This window comes from Lycorma delicatula, chromosome 1 (genome assembly GCF_047948215.1).
Source record: "Lycorma delicatula isolate Av1 chromosome 1, ASM4794821v1, whole genome shotgun sequence".
Lineage (NCBI taxonomy): Eukaryota > Metazoa > Arthropoda > Insecta > Hemiptera > Fulgoridae > Lycorma > Lycorma delicatula.
Window position 1 is genome coordinate 400,620,539 of NC_134455.1, and position 23,430 is coordinate 400,643,968.

The 23,430-nt window shown below is 32.5% G+C and overlaps 1 long non-coding RNA gene across 6 annotated transcripts in view; it reads left to right on the forward strand.

Moving 5' to 3' along the window:
• The window catches only part of LOC142317417 (uncharacterized), a 28,409-nt gene extending 5,249 nt beyond the window's left edge, over nucleotides 1-23,160 (forward strand). Inside the window, exons 3-6 of one of the 6 annotated variants that reach the window (XR_012754739.1) lie at nucleotides 86-300; nucleotides 4,929-5,098; nucleotides 9,926-10,466; nucleotides 22,463-23,153. This is a non-coding gene — a long non-coding RNA (uncharacterized LOC142317417). Of the gene's footprint in view, nucleotides 1-85; nucleotides 301-4,928; nucleotides 5,099-9,925; nucleotides 10,467-10,630; nucleotides 11,492-17,067; nucleotides 17,148-22,462 lie in introns of all 6 variants that reach the window. The other 5 variants (XR_012754740.1, XR_012754742.1, XR_012754743.1 and 2 more) reach the window with 5 other exon arrangements.
• Nucleotides 23,161-23,430: the final 270 nt, after the last annotated feature.

The window sequence follows — 23,430 nt, forward strand, 5'->3', positions numbered from 1 at the left end:
TAGTAAATTCTGACTATTATAAGATGAATATTTTTATAATCTGTTAAGTATTTATGAGAAATAAAATTAGATTTCAAAATTTTAGGTAACAATATCTCTGATGATCGTGATAAATTATATTTATCATGATAAAAAATTTCACCGTAAGCAATATTAACACTACTGTCAGTAAGATTAGAAAAACTAAATCATGAGAATTACTCGAACAGTTTAACAAATTATTTGATTGCAGAAGCTTACAATTTGTAAAAAACAACATCATCTTGTAAGGTGTTGTTGTTTTCGACACCCATTTGTAAGGTGAGTAACAGCATTTTTAATATTTAGATTTGTATGACAATATTTAGCAAAAGAAATATTTCTTAAGTTTTCCATACAAAACCTGGCACAGTAAAGTCACCTAATACTAATAATAATTCCTATTATTAGAGCTCTTAGAGCTAGATTGGTTTGTTTTTCTTTAATCTTCCTTCTACTATTAATCTGAGGCCTAAAATTGCTTCCCTTGTCCCTATACTTTTCCTGAAACCAAATTGGTCTTCTCCTAACACTTCCTCCACTCTCCTCTCAATTCTTCTGTATAGAATTCTAGTTAAGATTTTTGATGCGTGACTAGTTAAACTAATTAATTGTTCTGTATTCTTCACATTTATCTGCCCCTGCTTTCTTTGGTATCATTACTATAACACTTTTTTTGAAGTCTGACGGAAATTCCCCTTTTTCATAAATATTACACACCAGTTTGTATAATCTATCAATCGCTTCCTCACCTGCACTGCGTAGTAATTCTACAGGTATTCCGTCGATTCCAGGAGCCTTTCTGCCATTTAAATCTTTTAATGCTCTCTTAAATTCAGACCTCAGTATTGTTTCCCCCATTTCTTCCTCCTGAACTTCCTCTTCTTCCTCTATAACACCATTTTCTAATTCATTTCCTCCGTATAACTCTTCAATATATTCCAGCCATCTATCAACTTTACCTTTTGTATTATATATTGGTGTACCATCTTTGTTTAACACATTATTAGATTTTAATTTGTGTACCCCAAAATTTTCCTTAACTTTCCTGTATGCTCTGTCTATTTTACCAGTGTTCATTTCTTTTTCCACTTCTGAACACTTTTCTTTAATCCACTCTTCTTTCGCCAGTTTGCAATTCCTGTTTATAGCATTTCTTAATTGCCGATAGTTCCTTTTACTTTCTTCATCACTATCATTCTTATATTTCCTACGTTCATCCATTAGCTGCAATATATCGTCTGAAACCCAAGGTTTTCTACCAGTTCTCTTTATTCTGCCTAAGTTCGCTTCTGCTGATTTAAGAATTTCTTTTTTAACATTCTCCCATTCTTCTTCTACATTTTCTACCTTATCTTTTTTACTCAGACCTCTTGTAAATTGTAAATTTACAAATTTACCCCTAAATGTAATTTTTATTATTACTATCCATTACCTTACATTTAGGGTAAATGTTGGAAGTGGCCGTGATCTTCTTGAATTCAAGCTTCAATTATTTTTACGGCGTTTCTTGCAACTTTTTTCAAAGTTTGTGGCTGGATATTTAATACAGCTTGTTCAATATTGACTTTCAATTGTTCAAGTGTTCGTGGTTTATTGCTGTAGGCTTTTTCTTTGAGGTAACCCCATAGAAAGAAATCTGCCGATCAAATCTGGAGATCTTGGTGGCCACAAGCCTCGATCGATAACACGATTACCAAAGAATTCCTCAGCGAAATCAGAAGTTGAATCTACGTAGTGCGATGTCGCACCGTAATGTTGTAGCCGGCAGTGTCTGTCTTCTGTGGGTGTAATTGTTTTTCGTGATAAACGTGGGGATTTTCAGCACTCCAAATTCTACTGTTTTGGCTGTTTACATAGCCGTCCAAATGAAACCGCCTTCATCTGTGAAAAATAACGAATCCGTAACATTAATTTCCTCACACAGAAATCGACGAAACCGTTGACAATATTGTAGCCGTTTTTCTTTGTCGGGCTCAAGAAGTTGATGAACCGTTTGAATGCGATAAGGTCGTAATTGTAATTGTTTGGTTGCTCAATGAACAGTTGATTTAGACAAATTAATTTCAGCAGACAAACGTCTGATCGATTTATTTGGCGAGGAGTAATTCGTCTTTGATTTCAGTGACTGTATCTGTATTCAACACTGATGCAGATCTTTTGTGTTCCTTGTTATTAACAGAACCGGTCTCTCTAAATTTTGCAACTAACCTTAATACTGATGTTTTGTTAGGAGCTGGTTTATCCAGGTATTTATGGCGAAACAAATCTTGCACTGCAACCACTGATTTCGTACTGAAGTACGACTCAACAATGAAAACACGTTCATCTAGTGAAAACATCTCTAGCAATACACTGAATGTTATGATTGCATTGTTGTTACTATCGGTAGTGTTCTACTGCATAGCCGCGATGTTCAGATATTGGACGTGTCCATTTCAGTAACGAGTAGGGGAGTATGCTTGACTTTTGAAATTTCATGGATGAGTGATTGATGGGTCGCATTTTATATGGGACACCCTGTACTTACCCCTAAATTTTTATGAATTTTTGAAAATAAATTTTTTTTTTAAATTCAAATTTTGGCGTCAAATAACTGACAGGGTTGATAAAATTCTCAAATTTGCCGAAACATATTGTGATACTTTTTTTTTAAAGGTGGAGGAATGCCATTTACATATAGAGTGGTCACGGGCTTGCTAACAGGTTCTGCAAAATGTTATTAAGCGTATGTATGCCTGCACCCAACTGACTAAACCTCCACCCTTCCCCCTTTCTAGCACAACTTGTTTAGCAATACTTCAGAAAGGGGGAGCTTTACCTTCAGGCTCCAGGCATTGGAGTTTCCATGGGTGCATTGCATCCAGGCGACACCCCCCCCCCCCCCCCGGTTGTGGGGCCTCCTAGACATTTACCCGCATTCACCCCAGAACCCTCCAGTGTGTATTTGCTCTTCAAGCCTCCTTGTAACAACTTGTCCATTACATCTTTTATAAAAATCTAGCGACTGCCACCCTGTAATCTACCTTTGCTAGTCCGATCTCTTGTAACTCCTTCGGTAGAATCATATCCACTGTACCAAGTACAGCTAGTGTTTTCCCATGCTCCACAACAAATCGAGAGCATCTGAAAAATACGTGGTATGTCATTTTCTTCTCTCCGCAAGCACAGCAGGAGTCTGTATGGTGTAGGCCAAATCGAAATAGATATGCCTTGAAGCCCCCATGGCCCGTCAGTAGCTCGGTGAGATGGTATTCCAGCAAGCCATGGGTTCTGGCAGTCCATCTCCTGATGTCTCTGATCAATATGTGGGTTCACCTGCCCTTTGTGCCATGGTCCCGCCTCTCCTGCCATGTTTTCATAATTTCCTCTAATGTGGCCTCCTTCACATTCTTTTTTTCAGTGGAAAACAATGTGTTGTATTCACACAGCCTACTTCACTGCATAATCACCAGGTCTATTGAGTGGAGATCCACGATAACCTCCACTGCCTCCCTTGAAAGTGTTCTATATGCAGCCGCCACCCATAGGTAGTACCTCCTGTGCAGTGACTCGATGACACCACAATATTTTCAGTAACTAACAGCGCCCACCCGGATTTCAGCTCCATATAGGACTGCGGCATAGGCCACACCCGTCAATAATCTTCTTCTCTGCTGGCCCGGCCCTCCACAATTTGGCAGAATGCTTGCTATGAGGTGTATGACCCTGTTTGCCCTGCTGCATGCCTCAAGGATATGGTTACCAAACCGCAGCTGTGCATCTATCCAAATACTTGATTGCAGGTTTAAATAATATCCTCATGCCCTCCAACTCTAATGATATCTTCGGCCTTCTCTTGGCACCTCAGCAGTCAGCACGATTAATGATGACTATGTCAATGCAGCCATTGGCCATTGTCTTCTTAGGCAGCAGATTTCTATGAAGCTGAACAGGAGAAACTGACCACATGATATGACAAATGCCTTAATTTGGGTGGAAATTGGGGAATTGTAGATTAAGATCCAGGCTTTTAAGTGAATTTAAATTTAAAAAAAAAGATGTACTTGTTTTTTGTATTAAAACGGTACTTCTTAAAACAAAAAAAACATGCCCCCTACTTAATTTTTTTATTTTTAGGTTGACTTCTTTCAAATTTTATATCAGTAATTTATATAAATCTTATTTAAGAACAAGTGATAAAGATATACGACGAGTTTATTTATATTTATTGTTATTCTTTGAATTTTAAGTTTACTGATTAAATAAAAATATTTATATTTATTAAATATTTGATGAACCTTTCTTAGCAAGGAAAAAAATTCATATTTTACTGCTTGCAGCAGGATGTTCAGTTGATACCGTACTTGAATTAAAGATTCCAGTTTCATGCGTTTCCAACTTTTTAACTCTAAAATATTTTCATATTAATTTATTTAGATTTCAAGTTGTTAAAGTTGAATTTGTTTGTACGAATTATTGTAATGATAACAGATTTATTGCAAATCTCCTACCAAATCCACAAATGTGCTTCTTTTCCAAAAAAAATCCAGAATGTGATTTTTTTATGGCAATTTTAAAAACCGTATTTAGATGAACTCTAAATTAATTTTTATCGCCATTGCTTATTTTTTTATAACTTTCTAAATTTTACTTTTTTGAATAACTTTTTTTTTCATGTCTGTGAAAAGAAAACTGAAAATAACATTCAACTGTTGTTTTATCTTTTTTATACAGAATTATTCATGATTCTAATTGTGATATTTTCTTGAATTTTTTTTTTTTTTTGACTGCAATAACACAGTAACATCAAACACCAAGTTGTATGAAATATAGATTATAGATTTGTCATTTTATTACCACTAAATTTGTGTTAACTTTTTCTTGAAATAATCATTTTATATGTTCCTTCTATCTGTTTTTCATTATAGACTTTGGATACTCATACTGATATAGCATATACAGTATCTACCAAAAGAGGACCTGTAAAATCCAGAGATTTTGTTGTGTTACGACATAGAGCTGCTGTAGGTACTTCCTTTGTAATAGCTTCTGTTTCAATTGAAACACCTTTAGTTCCTGAAGATAAACAATATGTTAGGTTTGTAAAAACTATTTATATTTTATATTTATTAACCATATCTATAGTTTTTAATTCCTTACTACTCAATTTCAAGTTTGTTTTATTTTACATCGTAATTATTTTTTTATTAGTATAATTTATAGTGGAATAAAATAAATCCTGACTGTAACAGTTTTCTTACAAAAGTCTAATAATAATTACGACATCTTTGCAAGTTAATTTAATTTATTTTAATTATGAGAGGTTTAAAGATAGTGTTTCTAGATTCTACTGATCATAATTGTGGTATTTCAGACTGTTACTGAATAATAACAGTATAAGAGAAATTACAAATATAAAACCAAATTATAAGGTAAATAAAATTTTTATTAAAAAACAAAAATCCCAACTACTAATTTTATACTTCTTCTGGCACTACAGCTCGGCATAGGCTTTGGCCTCCTCCATGATTCGTCTCTAATCTTCCCTGTTTCTTGCCTCCTCTCTCCATCTTTTCACCCTCATCGCTCTCAGATGAAAACCACAATGATGTTGCTTAAGGGCCGATTGGCTACTTCCCAACGAATCCGGGTTCGGATGGCTGGTCTCCATTCAGTACATTACGGCTCAAAAGTACCTGGGTGTTATCCTTGATGAGAATTTTTGGTTCAAGGAATATATATAGTATGTTGCAAAAAAGGCTGCTGATGCTTTTAATGGAATCCATAGAGTCGATCATCCTGATTGGGGATTGAATTACCGTACCGTGCGTATCCTTAACAAAGGTGTCAGCAAACTTATTATGCTGTATGCTGCGCCTGTCTGGGCTCACTGCTTGGTTTTTAGGTATTGCACGGCCATTTTGCTGCAGGCCCAGCGACTCCTCTTGCTGGCTATTATAGAACAGTCTCATGGGAGACAGTCTGTGTTATAGCTGGAGTCAAGCGTGTTTTAGCTGGAGTGGTTAATGAGCATAAGGAGAATGCTGCATTTCCAAGGTAAATAACCTATTGACGTCAGAACGAAAGTTGGAGATTGAAGACCATGGCCTTGCATTTTGGCAGGTCAGGTGGGACGAATTCCCCATAGGTCGCTACATGCATGGTATGTTTCCTATAGTATCTGATTTAAGTGTGATTGGATGGATCTCCCCCAATCGGTATATCACACAGTTTCTCTCCGGACATGGTGCCTTTCAGGCGAGTTTTGCTAAGTTTTGTTTGGTGGATTCAAATCAATGCCCGGATTGTGGGACTGATGATACAGTGGACTACGTCCTCTATGTCTGTCCCCGATATGAGGTCAAATGTTCATGAGCTGTTAGGGAACTTGAGAGAATACATTCCTTTCTGGATCTCCATATGAACTGGATGATCTGCAAGGAGTGGTCTATAGTGACTGATTTTCTTCATGCCCTTGTGGTGTGTAGGTCTGCAGAAGGAGTTTAGTCTAGCTATTTGATTGTGGCAGGATCCCGGTTGGCTAGGGTATCCGGCAAAGAGGCGCATTGGCATCGTGCCATGGTTATATTGGTATCATTTATGATTTGATTTGGGGTGGCTGTGTGACCAGGGGCGTGGCTTTGTTCTGCCGGTGGCAGTCCTGATTATGACTTGGTAATGTCGCATAAGGCTTCATGATGGGACCAGGTAAGGGTACAGGATTTGTCCCTGACTCCTGCACGGCCGGAATGAGATTACATTCCCTTTGTTAGGCGACTTAATTTGGTCAACTTATTTGGGTGTAGATGTGAATTCTGTGTTGCGTAAAACATAATTTTGATTGGTATGAGTATAGCATTGATTAACTTTCAACTTGTTTGTTTTTCTGAGGCATTCACAGTCACAAACGGTGCTGTCAAATTTGGAGAAGGCACAGGGTCCATGGTTTCGGTTAGTTGGTTTGAGGAAATCAGATAGGGTGGGTGTGTAGATCTCTGTTTGAGGCCTACATGAAGGCAAAATTTGATTTGTATTTTACTGATCCAAATGTCAGCTGAGGCATTTACATCGGTGGCATCCTGACCGAGGCCTGGCTGATGACTGAGAGGGTCTAAGGATGATCAGGTAGAAGGTCTAAAGACGACCTCTGGTAAAGCCCCTCTGGGCTCGGAATGGGTGGTGTGGTGATCGGTAACATCACAAGGTGGGTGTCTTCTCCCCTATGGGGTTGGAATTGTGGAGCCAGCATGTTCTTGGCGTGCCTCTTCTCCTAGTCCTAGTCTTGTTCCTCTATCCGTTTCCCTTGTTGCAATATCTGTTTTGTCATTCTTTCCAAGTGACCCAGCCAACCAATTCTTTGTGACTATTACCCTTACAATTTTTTGTCTTGCAGTATTCTCTCTATTTCCTGATTTCTTCCTATCCTCCATGTTCCTATTTCAAAAACAGATCCATATATTCTCTATATTATTTTCAGCTTTGAAGGTGTTCACATGGTAAATAATAATTCTACACAACTACTTAGAATAATTATGAAAAAGAAACAAAAAATAGATAAACCAGTTACTCTTTCTTTTTTTACAGGCATATTTTCAGGATATGTAAATTAGTTAGCGATGTGAAATTTAATATTACTTCTACATTTTATGTTGCAGTCAGGTGTAAGTGAAGGCTACATGAGATGGTGACTTTAATAGCCTTCACTTTGTTAAGACTAACAGGCGCACCCAAATACAACATAAAATGAAGTAATATTACATTTCATTTTGCTGACTAAATTATGCCTGTAAGAAAAGAAAGGAAAACTTGTTTATCTATTTTTTAACAAAAAAAAATTAACAAATTTTTCTAGGTAGATGTGTATAATTAGTAGTCAGGGTTTTTATTTTTTAAGTAATTATTTTATTTAATGCGTTTTTGTTTCCATAACTTAACCATTTAATATACTAGTCATCTTGATATGGTGCTGGTATAAGTTTTTTTTTTTTTAATTTTAGAAACGTTCTGTTAAATTAGAAATTTGTACATGCGTATGTACTACTCGATTATTTGTATATGTGTATAAAGCATGTATGTGCTAGTCACAATGCGTTCCTGCTTCCTTTTGCTGAGCACATTTTTCACTTATGTCTCGAGTACAATGAATTTTTTTCAAAACTCAAAAAAGGTAAAAGGTGTTTCTTTTTTATCATTTTATAGGATAACATAATTAAAATTTGAAAATAGTGTAATTTTTTTATTTTGCCCCTCAATGTAGTTCCCCTCTTTTAGATAATGCAGTTTAAGATAGCTTACATTATTTCCAGATCGAAGACCTGTTATTACCCAAAAGTTGGTTGTAATTGGTTGGATCTGTGAAGCTAGAGAAGGGAACTACTAACAAAAATATATGAAAGTTAAATTCATTACCATTCCTTCTAAATACATAATCAGGTCAAAATGGATGTGTTTAAAGTCCATATTATTATTATTTGCAACTGGACCCTGTTGGATCACGCAAAGCTTTTATGATTCAGTTTTTGGCATTTCCAAATGGCTTTCATCTTTAAACTCCATATTAATTATTTAAATACAAACACGTGAAATAATGTTAAGTTAAATACATTAAATATAAAACAAATTACTACAAAATAGTCCCAAATTTAGAAGCTGCTATTGAAAACTATTTTGAGCACGTGCTTAAGAACACATTGAACAGAATGCAGATAAGTTGTTATTTATTTTTACTTCTTTGTAAGAAGTAAAGGAAGTATTGTGATCGTGAAAAATTTCAGATTTCAATGGAAATATTAATTTTGACCATCCCTGAATCTATTTTCACTAGTTTCGGCATAACCTCTGCATGTACATATGTACGTATCTCGTATAACTCAAAAATGATTAGCTGTAGGATGTTGAAATTTCGGATATAGAACTGTTGTAACATCTAGTTGTGCATCTCCCCTTTTGATTGAAATTGACTGAACCAAAAGAGCCCAAAATCCCAAAAAAATTTGGATTTTGAACTTTTTCATAACTGCAGTAATAAGCTTTCATTGAGAGCTTTTCAACGATATATTACTAGCGGTACTTATTTTCATTGGTTCCAGAGTTATAGCTAAATAAAATTTTAATTAATGAAATATTTGGATCTTACAAGTGATCTTACAAGCATATCGGTTTGAATCAGTTTTCATCTCCTTTTTTTTAACATTGTTCTTTAATTTATTTTTTTAACTTAATATATTAATTTATTAATAATTATTAACCCGTGATTGTAGAAAGATTTTACAGTAATTAATAATTTAATAATAATAATAATAATAATAACAAAAAATTAAAAAAAATATGTAAAAAAATCAGAAGTTATTAGTGAGATCAAATTTTGTGTACTTTTAAAAATGTGTATATGTAATTTAATCAGTGTACAAGGAAGTCATGTGATGTCCACATCGGATTTTTAATTATTACTTTTTTCTTTAATCTATTAACAGTAATATTGTTTCTGTAAAAGATATATGTTTAATTGTATTTTAAATAAATTGATACAAAGTATTTTTTAAATGGTTCAGTAATTTATTCAAAATGCAATGGGAGCAAAATAAACTCCTTCTTGGAAGTTAAATTATCGTATTCAGTTCTATAAAAAGAGTTCAGTTTACAGGTTGGTAGAGGTAAATATTGTTATTTTTTTTTTAAGAATAATTGATTTTTGTTTAACAAAGATTGCACACTTTCATATACATAAACACCTAGATAAGTTAACATTTTTAATTTTCTGAATGTCGATTTACATGATTTATTTTTATGCGCATCAAACAGTGATCTGATAGTCCATATTTCTTGAAAATTTGTACTATTTTTTTAAACTTTTATAAAAATGTTTAAGATGAATAATTTTTTTTTTTGATTGTAATTAAAACAAAACTATTTTATATTATTTCAGAGCCGAAAATGGTCCAGGATGTTTTGTAATTTCACCACTGCTTGGTCATGGTTCTAATTGTGAACTCAGATGGCTAATAAACACTGATATTAAAGGATGGATACCACAAAGAATCATTGATGCTGCTTTCACCTCTTGTATAGATACTTACATCTTGGATATTCGAAAAGTAGTCAAACAAATCAAAGAACTCCCAAGGTCAAGTATGAAATTATTACATAAAATTCCATCTATGGATACAAATGTTATTCCAGTTAGTTCCAGTATCCTGCTTAGGCAACCAGAGACAGAGTCTTCTCAACATTCACCTTCTTCTTCTGAACATTCTGATAGTAGATCTTCTTCTGTTTCAAACAAAAAAAAATTCATCGATAGAAAGAAAAAAATAAGTAAATGAAGGAAGGAAATCGCATTAATTCTAAACTCTGTCCTGTAAATCAGCTACTTGAATATTATAATTTTTAATGCTTTAAAAAATACTGAATTACAATGAAGTTTATGACTGAAGTTTTACTGTGTAAAAGAAAAAATAATATTTTAAGTAAGTATTAAATATTTTATATGTTATTAATTATTAATATTTAATGCTGATTCTTAATATTTCTGTTTATATATAAAGTTGCTCAAGTTTATCAGTTTTCTATATTTTTATAAATGGATCAGGTATAATAGATAAATTTGTTTTATAAGAAAAATGATTTTTAGGGTTTTATAATTGGCATCACTATACTAATCCGGTCAAAACTTGTTTCATTCTGTCTTTTCTTCATCGATGAATTCTACACTCTTCCATCACTTCGCTTGTAAAAACAAAAAGCTCTGCAGGACGAGGTGTTTTGTGTTGACCCTCTGGCATAGAAACTGTGGAATTAAGAAAAGTCATTTGGATACGCAAGGTAATTATTCTAAAGGTGTACGGTATTAGGTGTCTGAATTAAATCACTGGATGCATGAAAGGCATACATTTATTACTGTAAACTAATTGAAATACTTATTATAAAAACATCGGAATATAGAATCGTAAATTAACATATGTGATAATATAAATCGTCTGTAAGTAAATTGCAAACAAATAATGAAATATAATTATTTATGACCCACAAGAGGGAATAATCAAGCCAACACTCATGTCCATCACACAAAGTCCACACGATACGTACACCTCAACCTCATCTTACCGAGTGTTTAACTTGTCAGCCGCTCGCAATAGAGCGGGCTAAACCCAAAGACAGGCAGAACATCGACCATCATTCACAAAAGACTCCAATCATGGTGTTGCAAGGCGCAGATGAAGATGCAGTTGGGCATGCACCAGATCACTGATCCTGCCTGGGTTTCCTTTGTGAGCTGCTCCCCACAGATTTAACCAGAGAGTCAGGTACTGCCTGACCGTCTATACCGAAGTCTCAGGGCTTGCCTGCAGCAGTAAGTGCTTCAATATGGACACACCAAAGGAACACTACCTGTGAAGGCTTAAGTGACCGGTTGCACAGAACAGTGCAAGATTTTGGCAGAGCAAGCTTACATCAGCTTTGTCCAAACCCAGTCTCCACTACCATATTGTGGGTAAGTCTGTTTAATTTTTATGTATATATACAGTACATTGCTTAATTTCTGATTAAACATATCCCCGGCCTCCGCCGTTAGGCTAAGCGCAGGAATGTCGAGTGTCGTGGCAGTCGACTGCCCCCCTGTCTTGCCTTTCCTTTGGCGTCCCATCAGGGTCCTCTCAGTTTCATCAAGATGCAGTAGCCCTCCCTTCTGGACGACCACTACATCCCTCCACTGAGAGGCTACTCTTCCCGTCCCTACACTAGGTTGCCGGCTACGCCTTGTGCGAAGCCGGCAAACCGCCACGTCCCCCCTCTCAAACCTGAGAGTCCCAAATGCATCATCGGAGCACCCCAACTGACCTTCATTCTTGCATATGAAGGAGCCAAAGCATCCTCTGCATCCAGGCTGCCTCCCTGGCCCTGCACGGCGACCATGATTCGCCCCCTGTAATTTTTTTTTTTTCTCACCCATCCGCAGGACACAACACAAGTAATAAAAAACACTTACTCTCACTCACACCACCACTTAGCCGCCATCAGGAAAACGCAGTTAAGCCTAGTAACACACCCATACAGAATACATAATTAATAAAAGTTTACTCTTCCCATCCGTCTCATTCTTCGGCTTCATCACCGCTGGTCGTGGCAGTCTCCACTACCAGGAGAGGGATAAGTACACCCATCTGCACTCCATGCAACATTGAATAAAAAAAAAAGTTAATGGTTATGTCTCTCCCTTTGCTGCAACCAGCTCAGGTCTATCACTTCTCGTACCCTGCAAGGGCTATTTTTCATTTCTTCTTTGTTCGATACTATAAACATTGGTGGGCTTTGACCTCCTCCATAACCCTCCTCAAGAAACTTCAATCAATTCTCTCAATCTCCTAACATCCATCACTATTATATCATCTACAACATCAATCATCCATCTTTCTCGAGCAGCTGCTCCTTCTTATTTTAGTCAATCTTTCACTTTGGTATAACTGTCACTATTTTGGCTCCATCAATCTCTTCACACAGCCCAATTAGCTTAATCTCTATGTAGTTTTTAAATTAACTGATAATCTTTCCCTCGATCTGTTTAGTTTCTTTTCTTTTATAACCTCTAAAGCTCTCTCTTGTCAGGCCCAGATCTTCTTAGCTTCCATCATAATAATGGCATCTGTCAACATTTCACATCCAAAAGCAAATTAAGCCTGTATAAATTTTTTTTTTTTCATTATTTACATAATATTATTTTTGAAAAAATATATACGTTAGTAAAGTATTTTGAATTCCCCTGTTGGATTCTTTCTGGAATAATATGCATCCTGTTTTTATTACTTATTTTTTTCACTTACTTATATTTTCAAAACGCCTTAAATTTCCTTTCATAGTAACAAATTTTGTTTAGGAATATTCAAATTACTAGACATTAAATCATGTATTTTGTTTACTTCAAGTTCCATTTTGTTACTGGGGTCATCATTCTTAGTGGAAGTTTTAGCATAAAACATTTGTTTAATAAACTTTTTTTAATTTATTCAGGAAAATTTTATGGTGCTTTTATCCTGCCTTAGATTATTAATTTACCAAAAACAAAAGCGAACTTTATGTAGAACCAAAAAATTAAATTTTGAAATCTATAGTATACCAAGTTGTCTATGGTTTGAGGGAATCATGTTAGGTTGGATGTGAAGATATCCGTTTGAGACCTACGTGAAGGCGAAATTTGATTTGCATCTTATTGATGCAAATGTCTGCCAAGGCATTTACATCGGTGGCATTCTGACCGAGACCTGGCTGATTACTGTGAGATGTAATCAGTTAGAGGGTCTAAAGACGACCTGCGGTAAAGCCTCTCACGACTTGAAACGGAGGGGGTGGTGTGGCGACCAGTAACGTCGCAAGGTGGGTGTCTTCCTCCTATGGGGTTGGGATGTTTATGGTTACTTCTGAAACTTTCATACCAATTATTCATAAGATTTTTTTTGTTTACTGTCATTTATACTTAAGTTTTTTTGAAAAAAAAAATTATATACAAGCAAAACAATCTACTTTATATTTTTAAATAAAAGATACCGTATGTTTCTGTAATTTTATGAAAAAAAGTTGAAAACTAATAAAACTATATCTTGTAACATTTATATTTACTAAAATTATACTAAGCATATAAATATGCAAAATAAAAAATATTGAAAACACATCTATACAGATTATTGCACATACCTTTTCACAACATACATGCTCCTCACGTTTTGAAAATTAAAAATATTTTGCTATATAATTTCCTATTTTGTGATCACAAGATGTACGCTTTTGAATTTTTGTTGCAGTAATTTTGAAATTTTAAAATGGTTCATCCTTTTTACATGATCATCTATACATTCCAATTTAGATCCAGAGTAACAGTACAAGGTGAAAAGATAAAGATGCTACATTTTGCTGATGGTGTAGTAATTCTAGCTGAGAGTAAAAAAGATTTAGAAGAAACAGTGAACGATATGGATGAAGTACTACGCAACAATTACCGCATGAAAATAAACAAGAATAAAACGAAAGTAATGAAATGTAGTAGAAATAACAAAGATGGACCACTGAATGTAAAAATAGGAAGAGAAAAGATTATGGAGATAGAAGAATTTTGTTATTTGGGAAGTAGAATTACTAAAGATGGACGAAGCAGGAATGATATAAAATGCCAAATAGCACAGGCGAAACGAGCTTTCAGTCAAAAATATAATTTGTTTACATCAAAAATTAATTTAAACGCCAGGAAAATATTTTTGAAAGTATATGTTTGGAGCATAGCTTTATATGGAAGTGAATCGAAATACCTAAGAAGGATTAGAAGGTTTTGAAATGCAGTGATATGGGAGAATGTTAAAAATCAGATCGGTGGATAAAGTGAAATGAAGTGTTGCTGCAAATTCATGAAGAAAGAAGCATTTGCAAAAATATAGTTAAAAGAAGAGACAGACTTATAAGCCACATATTACGTCATCCTGGAATAGTCGCTTTAATATTGGAGGGACAGGTAGAGGGGAAAAGTTGTGCAGACAGGCAATGTTTGGAATATGTAAAACAAATTGTTAAGGGTGTAGGATGTAGGGGGTATACCGAAATGAAAGTAGAATTATAGAATTGCTAAAGATGGATGAAGTAGGAGCGATATAAAATGCCGAATAGCAGTGGCGAAATGAGCCTTCAGATTTGCTTACATCAAAAATCAATTTAAATATCAGGAAAAGATTTTTGAAAGTATACGTTTGGAGTGTAGCTTTATTTGGAAGTGAAACTTGGACGATCAGAGTACCTGAGAAGAAAAGATTAGAAGCTTTTGAAATGTGGTCCTACAGGAGAATGTTAAAAATCAGACGGGTGGATAAAAGTGACAAATGAAGATGTGTTACGGCAAATTGATGAAGAAAGAAGCATTTGGACAAATAAAAGATGAGACAGACTTATGGCCACATATCAAGGCATCCTGGAATAGTCGCTTTAATATTGGAGGGACAGGTAGAAGAAAAAATTGTGAAGGCACGCAATGTTTGCAATATGTAAAACAAATTGTTAGGGATTTAGGATGTAAGGGTATACTGAAATGAAACGACTAGTACTAGATAGGGAATCTTGTAGAGCTGCATCAAACTAGTCAAATGACTGAAGACAAAAATGAACTACTATACATTCCACTTGTAGGCAGCATCACATTAACTTCTAATTATTTTCTAAATAGCCTATAAAATTTCTCAGATTTCTTGCTATTCATCGGTTCTTGAAATCTTTTTATTTTTTTCCTTTTTCTTGACCTCTTATTGCTGTCATTCAAATTTTTCTTTTGGTTATCACTCTTGTGTAGTTAAATCACTATTTATGTTTTGTTATCTTTCTTTATAAATCGCCTCTTGAAATATCTTTTCGATTAATTTTCCTTTTCTTGTTGTCATTTATCCGGATCATTGAGTTTTGCTTCTCCAACTTCTCTTTAATTTTAATTCTTTTCTAATTTTTTAATTTCTATTAGATTTTGGTCTCATTGTATTTAACACTTTAAGAAACAAAAGAAATTATATTTACGTAAAAAAGGAAAAAAAATTTGGTAACTGGCTACTGAGAGCATGGGACAACATAGTATAAATATATTTTTTTATGATAAATTGATATTAAAATTACCCTCAGGGTCTTGTTGAAGGACATAAATTTTTAAATAGGCTCAAGACAATTTACAACATTTTGATTTTGTATTTCTCAAAAATTTTGAAAACCAACATTTTATAGGTAATGTTCTTGCAACGTAATTTTCACACATTTTGTGATTTTTTTTTTTATACAAAATTTCCATTTTAAACTGTGTACAAGATGAGAGCTGAAAATTTTTCCCGATACCTGTCAAAGGGGAAAAATCAAAGGATGTGATCTGGTTGTGCATTTTTGAACCGTTACAAGAGAGGTAAAGTTAATATTTTTATATCTATTCAGGCAAACCCAGTCAGATTTGAAGATCATGGCAGCTGTTTTCTGGGATAAAAAAATATCTTGGTGGTAGGTTTTACTGGGCTGGTACAATCACAGTAAAAGTATATTGTAAAATACTTTCAAAGCAGGCACGTAATTCAGAACCGATGATTTCGGTTACTGTCATCAGGAATTGTTCTAATAATTAAGACATCTAACTGGAAGTTATCTTCAACAATTACAATATTGGTAATAACATATTTTAGTAGAAAATATATTGGTACTGAGGCCGTTAATACTGTAATTTTACCAACAATATTTTGAATAAGTAATGGGTGTAAAAAACTTGATTAATATAATTCTTGTTTATTTAAATAAATTTCATTCAAAAATGTTTTTTTTTTGCATACATATATTCAAGAATTTTTAATTTTAACTTGATAGCTAATAAATCTGTTTTAACAGGTATAGATCACAATTTAATTTTTTTTTCTGTGTATGGAGGTTATTGCTTAACTGATGGCATATCCTACCCTATGAAATGGCATTTGTATGTGCATAGCCCCCTTAGTTTAGTACTGGAATGTACTAATCAGTAGCGGAAAATCCTGATTCGTTAGTACATGTCTTGTGGTGGTGAGGTGTATACTTTTCTTTTTTTTTTTTACTTTTAAGGCCACAAAGGACCACTTTAGTCAGAATAATTGAAGTCTTTTTTGCCAATCTTTTGGCCTTTAAGTTGTTAGCGTTTACTTTCTCTCAATATTTAGTCATTCTTAATGATCTCGTTTTACGATCCTCTTCTGAATAAATCCTTTTTGTATATTTAAAAGTTGTTACTTTAAAGTCGGTATTCGGATCTTTAATAACAAATTTTAATTTTTTGGATTTATTAAGTAAATCTTTGTAAGTCAAATTTAATTCTTGCACGTCTTCTTTAATTTCTTTGATCCATAACGCCGGATTTTTGAAAACCAAAATCGATCGATAATTCTCTTAGTAATCCTATCCTGCCGTGATCGTAATAAGTGTGAACAGAAAGAAATTCGCTTCTTTTTCATAGTATCGATTAAGGATTCCAAGTTTTCATACAGAAATTTATTAGGCAATAATCTCTACTGATTTTCACGTTTATATTTTTTGTTTATGCAGGTTCTAAGAATCCTGCGTTCAACTTTAAGGAAAGGTTCAGTCCTATTTTTCTGATTTAATCTAAATAAAGTCTCGCTCGTGTAAGTAATTACCAGTTTAACCGCAGTTTTGTAACGTCTAATTTTAGTGTTAATCGAGAGCGATTTTTTGTTGTAAGTATTTTTGGTTACTTGTAGCGCTTTAAATAATTTATTAAGTCTTTCGGTCCGATTTTGTTTTTCGTTACAATTACAAGTAATGATCTCTCCAAGATATTTAAATTTTTCTACAAGTTCTACTTTTTTTCCATTAATATTTGCAGAATTAATAACTAAAGGATGTATAGCCATCATTTTAGTCTTTTCATAAGAAATTTTAAGTCCAAGTTTATTCGCAAGTTTTTCTGTACTTGTTATTTGTATTCTGGCTTCTGCGATACTATTAGCTAATAAAGCTAAGTCGTCGGCAAATCCTAGGTGATTTAAATATAAGTTATCTCTTTTGTATCATATGTGAATATTTTTTGGATTAATTTTAAACAATCCGCGCATCAGAAATTCTAGTGCACAATTAAATAATAAAGGCGAAAGTCCGTCGCCTGTCTCAGTCTGGATTTTATGTAAAAAAAGTTCGGAAAATTCACCACGAAACTTCACTTTAGATTTTGTATTTGTCGATGTTAAACCGATAATATTTACCCATTTAGGATCCAATCTCAGATTTCTCAGAATTTTTAACATCGAAGGCCTATGTATGCGATCGTACGCTTTTTTTAAATCGATAAAAGAAATAATCATCTGTTTTTGCTTTCTATTATAAATATCTATAAGTAATTTCAAAGTAATAATTTCATCTGGACAACTGCGCCAAGGCCGAAAACCACCTTGGTTATCGCCTAGCTCGCTTTCTAGTCGGTCCTTAATTCTATTGTAAATAATTCTAGATAAAATTTTATACATACAATCCTATAACGAAATTCCACGATAATTGTCTGGATTTGTCTTGTCGCCTTTTTTGTGCAAAGGATGTATAATAGCTGTCGTCCAATGTTCTGGAAGTTCTTCGGATTCCCAAATTTTAACCAGAGAATTATGCAAAGATTTCTTAAGTGATTCTCCTGCATTTTTCCAAATTTCTGCAACTGTTTGCTCTTCTCCGCTTGCTTTATTATTTTTAAGTTCTTTAAGTGCATTTTCTACTTCTTTATAAGTCGGCGGTTTTCTGTTTGATTCTGGCATTTCAATTTCTGTATTAACACTTATTTTAGTAAATCTTTTGGTTCTTCGCAGTTCAAAAGCTTATTAAAAGCTTCTGCAAGGATTTACGCGTTTTGTTTATTATTATGTGTAATTTTACCAGATTTATCCTTAAGCGTTAATGTCGGAGCATCGTATTTTTGTAACCGATTATAAAACAGTTTATAGCAACTTTTAGAATTATTTTTATTACAGTCCTGTTCAATTTGATTAATTAAATTATTTTGATTTTGTCTCTTTACATTATGAATAATTTTGTATGCGATTTTTCATTGATTAATAAGATTACAATAAGATTCATCAGATTTATCGCTTTGAAATTTCAACCAAGCATTATGCCTATCTGTTACGGCTTTATTGCAATTTTCGTTCCACCACTGGTGTTTTTCCTAGGATTTATAGGTGAAACCTTTTTTGCGATATCTTTTAATTTTGGAATAATTTTATCCAAAACAGATTCTACAAGAATTTCAGTTTAATTTTTATAATTAGAATTTCCAATTAATCCGCTAGAATCATATTCTCTTTTTGGTTTATTCATTTTGTTTAATTTCCGTTTTGTTGGCGTAAATTTTATTTTGATTTTAACTAAATAATGATCAGATCCGGTATCTGTTCCATTTAATTCTTTAACATTTTGAATCTCTTTATATACAGATTTATCCATACAGACGTGATCCAACTGGTATTCACCTTTTTTCCAGTCTGGATGCTTCCATGTTTTTAATTAATTAGGTTTTCTCATAAAATAAATCGATTTGGAGATTAAACCGTGATTTCTGAAAATTTCTATTAATGTGATTACATTTTAGTTCGTACATTTTTGTGCAGGCCATTTACCAATATTTATATATATATAGAATTTTTGTTAAAATTTAGTACTTTTTAACCGGTTCCGAATTTTCAGATGAAAACCACAAATATCTTGAAAACATCAGTCCTGGTGCTCTGTAAAATTTTCTACCCCCTGGATGTGTTAACCTATTCGCTCCCAGTGGTACCCGTCGGATGATAATATTTTCAAGCGCCTGTGGGGTGCCATTTGGAATCTGGGAAAGGGGTGTGATGGGGTGTTACTGTAATATCTTGCCAGCCACTCGTCCGATTTTCACAATTCAAATGGTGTGTCTATCAGCAGGTCAAGCGCTAACTGTTTTACACATCAAGTACACTCTTGATCGACCAGATCGTAGTTATCTGGAAATTAAATCGTTCAACCCTATGTTTTGATTGCACTCGTCCATCATAAAACATACTGATCTGATCTTTCACTAAATACACCCAAACCTGTGTTCTAGTGCAGCTGTAAAGTATAAACTTATGAAGACTAAAAAGTAGAAAATAAAAAAAAACATTTTAAAAACCACTCTTACATTAAATATTCTAAAAGTAGAAAATAAGAAATATTTAAAAATAAATTTTAAAGCACTGCTATTAGATTAGATGCACTAGAAGGTAATAGTTTTAGGATGTCCTGAATATTGTCCAAAAACTATTTTTTACCTTTTAGTGTGCCTAATTTAATAGTGGTGTTTTAAAAACATTTTTTTATATATATTTTTTATTTATGCGATTGTTTTTCTTCATAAAGTAATGAACTATAACCAAAAAGTAGGCACCAGAATGATCACTAGCAGAAAATCCCGATTCATTAGTATCAATTTCTAGAGTTAAATTTTTTAAGAGTTAACTTTCGTTGTATCGATTTTCATCATTCAAAAAAAAATATTTTACACAAGAGGTAATCAATTTTGGGCACCTAATTCTCCCATTCCGAGATGCCGCCTGCCAGGGTAATCCGCCAGGAGGTCCTAGCTGCGGAGGTGTGCCATAGGCACACCGTGAAGCTTGTTCTTAACCTTTTGCCATCACAATGATCCGCGGTTGATTAGCGCTCTGCGAAAATATGTTGGTATCTGATTGCCTCCCTTCATAGTCTTATGTTACCCTCTTGTGAAAAAAATTTCAAAAAATTACAGTATATTAAAGAGATTTAACAGATTCTGACAAAAAAAAACCGTTACGATTGGATATTTTTTATGTTTGTAACAACAAAAAAATTGAAAGGTACAAAAATTACGATAATTTAATTGCAGAATATTTTTTGCATTTCTACTGCGTTTTTTATTAGCAAAATTTTTTTTTTTTGCTTTGTGTTTATGAAACATAGTTTGCTGATTTTAAAAATAATACTTTCAACCAAATCGGTTTAAAATTGGGCAAAATATGATGAAAAACCCTTGTCATAAATCACAGATTAGTAACGTATGTTAGTATAAGTGAAAGGAGATTCAGAAAAGTACGTTTTATAAAAAATCCCACCACTCAAATAGATAATCAGATTGACAAAAAACCATTTTTACTGTATACTGTTATTCATTACGAATCGATATTGTTACATGTTCACCGATATCATTTGTTAGAAAAGATATTTATAGACCTCAAGTAAAAGTGACATATTTATGATCACAAATTCCTTCTTTTTTTTTGTGTCCCGTATATCATAATTTATTATGTGTTTCAATACATCGATATGTTGCTAGTAAGATAAGCTATTTTTGTAAATAATAAATAAATCCGTAATCCTCATAGCAATTATAATACACAAGTCACACACACACACACAAGCACATTTCTGAGAAAAAAATGGTCATATTCTATCTAGTCTAAATAAAACATTTTACATTGTATAAACGTCGTTCAAATTGTGTAATAAAACTGATTCCTTTATGAATATAAAAAAAATAAATGACTTAGATCCCATATAAAATGATTTTGTTACAGCGTTTTAAAACTGACGCCGTACATAACCAGTTCCAAGGCTACATGATCTGAAAAGGTTAAATAAAACAATTGTTTCATCAATACATAATTATTTATATTTTTAAATGTTTTATTTAGATTAACACCAGCGGTTTGATATAATTAGTCTATACATATTATCAAAGACAATTTTTTAGATGTCATTAGCTTGTAATCGGAAAGAATGTTATCAAATCCTATATTAGTGTCCATTTTTTAATTAATATGACACTTAAAGTAGTCTTTTCATTATGACAAAGAATGATAGAACATAATCATTTAAAAACATATCCAGTTCTTTAATTTTTATTGTTCTTAACAGTTTCAATGAAGTCTATCATTTAAATGAAAATAGATGCATTAGAAAAATTACTTTTGTAATTATCTTCTGTAATATTGGTGACAGCAGTTTTGGTAATTTTTTTCAGTTTTGTTTGATTTTCAACATCAGAAATGTTAATCAACATAAGTTCATTGCAGATGAAACATTTTTACAATGTAAATTTGAACCCAGTTGTAAGGTAAACTTAACCCTTTTTACATTCATCTGAAATATGAGCCAGTGCTAACTTTATCAGTTGCTAATAGACTATGACTGTTTACAATTTTACATAGGTAATCAAATTTATAATCATATTAACCCATTCTACATTATTACCCAATGAAATTTCATCATTTAAAATATTTTAATTATTAAAAAATGTTGTGTCTATCTTACAATAAATAATTAAAATAAAACTTTCTGTGAGTTTTCGGTCACGGTAAGGCAAAAGAACAGTAAAAATTATCACAAAAATTATTTAATATTAATTGTAGCAAATATAAAAACATGGTACATTTTGGTACTTTTCAAGAAGATGCATGCAGCTGATCTGTTGGTAGTCAGTTGTTAAATGGCATCACTGAAAGGAGAAAATAAATAAATAAATAATACACATATTTCTTTTTAAACACGTACATTGTACTGTAATATCATTAAAATAATACAATGATACTGTAATAATAAAATAGTAAAATAAAGTACAGTATTTTTTGAGTACAGTAATTTACTGTATAACTTAACAAGAATCTACTCAGTATTTCTGCATTAAATGTGAGTCAATTTACGCGATTTCATTATACGCAGAAATTTTCCGGAACGTAACACCTGTGTAAATTGAAGGTGCATTGTATAATAAATGTATATATATATATATAATAAATAAATCTAAAAGTATAAATATAATTAACCAAACTTGACCTACGCTTGCTTCACTCACTAGTCAAGGTTAGCAAGCAAAGTAGGTTCAGTTTGGTTCGATTATAATTATTTATTATATAAAGTTAGATTATAATTTTAATTTATTTTCTCCTTTCAGTGGCGCCATCTTACAACTAACTGACTTACTAAAGTGACTGACTACAGATCAGCTATGGGCATCTTCTTGAAAAGTACCTACACTTCTAATATACCTGTACATCACATATATAAACATCATAAAACTGAACAGTACTTTGCTGGCAACCTAATAAAAAATAAATATATTTTACAGGGTATTAAGTCAATTTATTTAGTATTTTCTAACTGGTACTTTAAAATATTAACTTTGAACTAAAGTTTTATATATCAATTTTAATTATAATACAATTAATTATTTAATGAGTTCCTATAAAAATATGTTAGCCAGTAAAGTCCATAGATGTATGTTACTTTTTGGTTATGAAATTGTATACATATATATATATATATTTATAAGTTTACGTTGTTACGTAAAACTAACAGAAACTACCTCTCTATCTTTGTTTCTGTGAGTGTTACATAAATTGTTCTATAATTTAAACATAGTTTTAAAATTTTTATTAAATTGTTGTGATCATATTAATAAATATTTATATTTTGTACATAACTGTTAAATAATAATTGAAAATCTTTTGTAGCATTTTAAAATATACGATAAAATTTTCATAAATAATTTTAATTTTACATATATTTTTATATATTTATATTTTATGAATGATTTATAAATTATATTTTATAATTAATTATATATTTTGTAATTTTTTTAATAAATTGTATTCAAATTTTATAATACTTTTTATTTCTTATTGCACCAAACATTTTTGCAAACTTAGTCAAAAAAAAATGTCATAAATAAGGCTTAAAATCTACTTACTTAATTCCATATTTTTTTTACTAAAGCCTGTTAAAAATACAACCTAGAAGTTTTAATTTTTTTCTTAATACACTAATAAACATGAATTTTTCCATATATATATATATAATTGGTGAAATTTATATATATGCCTCTTAATTTGACGCAATGTGCAAATTAATGCCTCTTAATTT